This window comes from Myodes glareolus, chromosome 6 (assembly GCF_982192425.1).
Source record: "Myodes glareolus chromosome 6, mMyoGla1.1, whole genome shotgun sequence".
In the NCBI taxonomy this organism is placed as follows: Eukaryota; Metazoa; Chordata; class Mammalia; order Rodentia; family Cricetidae; genus Myodes; species Myodes glareolus.
This window is the reverse complement of record NC_142031.1, coordinates 191,030-196,902: the sequence shown is the minus strand read 5'-3', so window position 1 is coordinate 196,902 and position 5,873 is coordinate 191,030.

Sequence of the window (5,873 nt, the reverse complement as noted above, 5' to 3'; positions counted from 1 at the left end):
TTTTCACAGGGATTCCCACTCACACAACACTGTACCACAGTAGAGATGTGTTAAGAGAATAGATTTGGTCCTCTCTACCACACACCTATACATAGAAAGTAACTATGAGAAGGTGTGCTACACTAACTCTGTGACTTGTATTTATTATTCTATGATTTCTATAGAAGGAGAGAAGATTTCTTTTCCTAGGCATATCTCAGTCCCTCTACAATGCATGATAAATAACTCTTTATTCCATTGGTCTGCACAACTGTGTGTCTCTTTCAAAATAGCCAGTATGGTTCCTGTTTCAGCACAATACAGTCACAACCCTTATGCAAAATAAGATATACCAGATTAGAACCTAGTATCTGCAGATTAGCACCCAGAATCTCACCAGCACAGATACTGCATTGAGCAAGCACCTTCGCTCACAACATGCTGGACCTGGACTCCTGGCCTCATACAACTCACAGTATCCTGCTGCTGGCCCTACTACTGGGACTCTCATGTTGAGTTGTATCATACTGGATCCAGACTGGACCTGCCCAAGAGTTCTTTGGCCCTTGGCACAGTGCTCATCCATGTTCTTCCTTGGGTGCCATCTTGGTTCTGATTTAGTATTCACCCTGGCCAGGTGAATGGCAAGGCATGATGACAGACACTTTGGGTTTTCAAGCCCAGTCTTCAACTTTAATCTTCTGCCTAAGGTTGGAAACTCCCTTCTCTCCAGATCCCACTCACTGAGTAAGGAGTATATGTCCATTAGGGGAAGCATGGCTCTATCTACCAGTTGAACACAGGATTCAGTTCCCCAGAAAGCCACTTCATCTACACTTAATGGATTCAACTCTAAAACTCAGTTCATGTCAGGAACCAGGGGTGTGGGAAGGAAGCTGCTGTGACAGTCACTGCCTTCACCTTCTAGCTATCTCTTGTGGTTCCTTCTAATGGCCCACAATGGCTCATCTTCATGACCAAGTTCACCAACATTAGACCCTCTGGGGAAACACCTCTGGGCATGTCAAGGGCATGTATAGAAATGTCTGCTTACCACTTCCTTCACTCCAGAGCCTGCCGTCAGCACTCCTCCCCATCTGTGGAGTTTCCTCTGGAATCACATGGCCTGAACAATGTTTGAGAAGACCAACTATAAAAATGGTTAAATGTTGGTGTCAAATAGGTCTTTCACTTCCTTGGTCAGAGTTATCCCAAGATATCTTATGCTATTTGTGGCTATCGTGAAAGGTGAAGTTCCTCTGATTTCCCTCCCTGTTTCTTTATCCTTTGTGTATAGGAGGGCAACCGATTTTTTGGAGTTGATCTTGTATCCTGCCACATTACTAAAGGTGTTTATCAGCTGTAGGAGTTCTTTGGTAGATTTTTTGGGGTCGCTCATGTATACTATCATATCGTCTGCAACTAAAGAGAGTTTAACTTCTTCTTTTCCAATTTGAATCCCCTTGATCCCCTTATGTTGTCTTATTGCTATTGCTAGAACTTCTAGCACTATATTGAAGAGGTATGGGGAGAGTGGACAGTCTTGTCTTGTTCCTGATTTCAATGGAATGGCTTTGAGTTTCTCTCTGTTCAGTTTGATCTTAGCTGTTGGCTTGCTGTAAATAGCTTTTATTATATTTAGGTATGATCCTTGTATCCCCAATCTCTTCAACACCTTTATCATAAAGGGATGTTGGATTTTGTCATATGCTTTTTCAGCATCTAATGAAATGATCATATGGTTTTTTCTTTCAGTTTATTTATATGATGGATTTCATTGATAGATTTGCGTATGTTGAACCAGCCCTGCCTCTCTGGAATGAAGCCTACTTGATCATAATGGATAATTTTTCTAATGTGTTCTTGGAATCGGTTTGCCAGGATTTTGTTGAGAATTTTTGCGTCAATGTTCATGAGTGAGATTGGCCTGTAATTCTCTTTCTTGGTTGTGTCTTTATGTGGTTTTGGTATCAGGGTAACTGTAGCTTCATAAAAAGAGTTTGGCAATGACTCTTCTGTTTATATATTGTGAAATACCTTAAGGAGTATAGGTATCAGCTCTTCTTGGAAGTTCTGGTAGAATTCTGCATTGAAACCATCTGGCCCTGGGCTTTTTTTGGTTGGGAGGTTTTTGATAACAGCTTCTAATTCTTCACGACTAACAGGTCTATTTAGATTGTTCACCTGGTCTTGATTGATCCAACCAGATTCTCTGAATGTGGCTGGCCCGGAGCCTTTCTGAAAAGCCATTGACAATGACACTGGGACTTGTTTCCTCTGCATATACTGGATTTTTGGGATCCAGTCTGTTTGGATACTCACCTTCCTGGACCTGGAGGGAGGGGAGAGGAACTTGAGCTTCCCACAGGGCTGGAAGCCCTGACTCCTCTTAGGGATGGAGAGGGAGGAGGAGGGGGAGAGGGGGAGTGGGAGGGTGTTGGGAGGAGGGGCAGAAATGAAAACTTTCATAATTTAATAAACTTTGAAAAAAACAAAACAAAAAACAAACAAACAAAAAAAACAACAAAAAATAAAAATGGTTAAATGGCTTCTGACCAGGTTACCAAAAACACATAACTGGGAAGAAGCGTTCTTCTGCAAATGGAATTGAGAAAGTTGGATCTCCATTGAGAGGAATAAATCCCACCCTCATCTTGGGCATGTATGGAAAGCCATCTAAAATGGAAGCAGAGAATCCATAGAAAACACAGAACAGCTTAGCCACAATGACCTCATCTGTTTTTTTGGTTCAGACATCAAAAGCACAGACAACTCAGGATGATTCTTTTATTTCAGGCCGCATGCATGCTGGGTAAGCACTCTGCCATTGAGCCACACCCACAGTCTCTAACTGGAACACTCTAAACAAGTCCTTCCCAGCTGAGACACATCCCTGCTACCTTTCTGCTCTCACACAAGGAAACCATTCCTTCATGAAGACATGTCTCCTGTGGACTTGCTTTAGTATGGAGTACATGATGAGTTATATATAATATGGGAGCTCTCAGCTTGGTAGGAGGACATGGGAGACCCCTGGGCATTGTTTCTTTAAACATTTGTGTATCTGGGGGTGGTTAAGAAGGGGTAGGACTGGAATCATAGGCAGCGTCATCTAATTGTGACCATGTCTTGGTTCTTCCATTTCTTCCATTTTGGAATAAAGAAGTATTTAACTTGTTTTTAATGTAATAGGAGCCCACAATTAAGAGACTAATCTTTATAAGTGTTGAAATTAAAAAGAATAAAACATTTTGGGATTTTTAAGGCTATGTCGTGTTTTAAGATATGATACTGACTTGAGATCTTAGGGATAAGTAAGAAAGGAAAGGTTATGGCTTAGTAGTAATGTGTTTAAGTATCAAAGTGAAAGGAGCTTATTTGTGAAGATTAATAGTTATATCTTTGAGTCTCAAATTGAAAGGGGATTGTTTGTGAGGGTGAGTTTTTTCAATTAGACATCTATTAGGAGGGAACCTTAATCAAGAAAATGACTCTATTATACTTGGTACGAGTAGTCTGTGTGGGTATGTTCTTGATTAGTGATTGATGTGGCTAGTACCATGCCTGGGTAGGAGGCCATAGGTTATATAAAAGAGCAAGTTCAGTGACTATGGAGAGCAATCCAATGAGAAGAATTCCTCCATGGTCTCTGCTTCAGGTACTGACCGTTGTTCCCTCAGTGAAGGACTGTGACTAGGATGTGTAATCTAATAAGACATTTTCTACCCAGGAGATTTGATTGGTATGGATCTTAGTTTACTGATCAAAACTCAAGTTCAATTTTGTTATATATGTATATTAATGCTCTTGATTAAGGTATTGTGCTTCTGCATCTCATTTTTAAATGTAATGTATAACTGGGCGGTGGTGGCGCATAACTTTAATCCCATCACATGGGAGGCAGAGGCGGGTGGATCTTTATGAGTTTGAGGCCAGCCTGATCTACAAGAACTGGTTCAGGAAAGACTACAAATCTACAGAAAAAAATCTGTCTCAAAAATCTACATAAGATGTAATGTATAATTAAGAAACATAGGTTAATAGATAATCACATATAATAGTCATCTTTTAGTTATATGGCTTTTGGGTATCTTAGAGTTTCTATTGCTGTGAAGAGACACCATGACCATAGCAAAACTTATAAAGAAAAATATTTGATTGAGGCTGGCTTACAGTTTCAGAGGGTTTAGTCCATTATCATCATGACAGAAAACATGGTGGATACAGGCAGACCAGTGCTGGAGAAAGAACTGAGAGTTCTACATCCAGATCAACAGGTAGCAGAAAGTGACTATGACATAGTTCTTCCAACAAGGCCAAAGCTCCCAATACTGCCACTCTCCATGGGACATTGGGTGTCATTTTGACTAAAACTACTACAGTATCAAAATCCTTGTAAGTATCTTTTCACCCATGCTCAGTAAGTAAGCTCAACAAACTCCTTGGTTCCTCAGGATGGACGTTGGTGAAATTATATTTTGCATCTTCACTGGGACTAACAGTTGGGCCTTACATTGCTTCCTCCCCTACCACCGGGGAGAAAAATCTCACAACAGATCATAAACATATTTGTCAATGTTTCTATTTCTCATATTAGAAAAACAAATCAGTACATAAAAGAACATGTTAGAAGAACATAAATGTGTAAATGCCCTTAATGAAAGAAAAAGACGTAAATATAAGAAAATAATGATGACTGGGTGGCTCCAGAATAAACAAGACAGGAAAGGTTTGGCAAGCTATGAAGGTCTGAGTAATTTGTTTAAGATATATAAAAGATGAGGTTTAGAGATCATATATTTATTGATGTTGGCAAGGTCAGATATCAACTATTTCAATGACTGGCTAAAATGTATGTCAAATAAAATTTATTAAGTTGTATCTGAATATTGAAATATTATAAAGTAGTTAAAAGTACAAAACTGGTATAAAAATGACCTTCTAGCTGTTTAATAATCATTCTTAGAGGCTATTCTAATGTGGTTAGAAGGACTAAAAGGGGGAGTTTTTCTCCCCGTTCCATACAAGGTAAGTGAGGTTCCTAGCAACAAAAGGCCATTGATCACGTATTGTCCAGTTCATGGAGGCCATGGAGAACCCACTCAATGAATCTGAAACATTATCCAGTCTAAAATGGAGAATCACTGTGGGAAATATTTCCTCAAGGCTTCAAAGAAAGCCACAGTACATAAAGCAAAGCCTTTGCATTATTCTCATATTGATGGACACACAATAAAAGTGAGACGTGAAGAATCTAAGATCCCTTCCAAGCCCAAGTGACCTCTGAGGACTAGTTGGTCAACTGTCCTTGACAACTCAGAAAAAAGATTAATTTTGACAACCTGCATTCTTCTTCAGTACTTAAGGAGAAAATTTAATCAAGGATTAAGAGAACTGGTAACAATACAAGGGATCTCACCCAACAGACATTAGATATAAGTCTACAGGAGATGTTATTTAAATAGCAAATCTCACTAATATTTTTCTCCTCGATAAAAAGATGTTGCCCAGATGTGAGACATCACACCTTGGCTCCTGGAACACCTTCGCACAGCAAAGAAGGACAGGACATTTTTGTTTTAACATTCAAATTAAATGATCTTAAGTACCTTTTACTCTCTCTATACAAAAGCTACATGGGAAGGGAATCATGCCAACTTTGAACTGATAAAACAGCTATAAATGGGTGTGAAAGTTGGTGGGGGGTTCATCATTCTGGAGACCAACTGTAGAGATTAAAGGAAAACATCTAATAGACAGGGACTATTATGAGCTCATCAAGAATGTCTTATGAAATTTGGACATTTTAGTTCTTCCCAGACAACAGTAAAGGAATTCCTTTTCTGGTTACATCTGAGAGTTTGGTCTTTACAAGAGTCTCTATGGAATCGTAT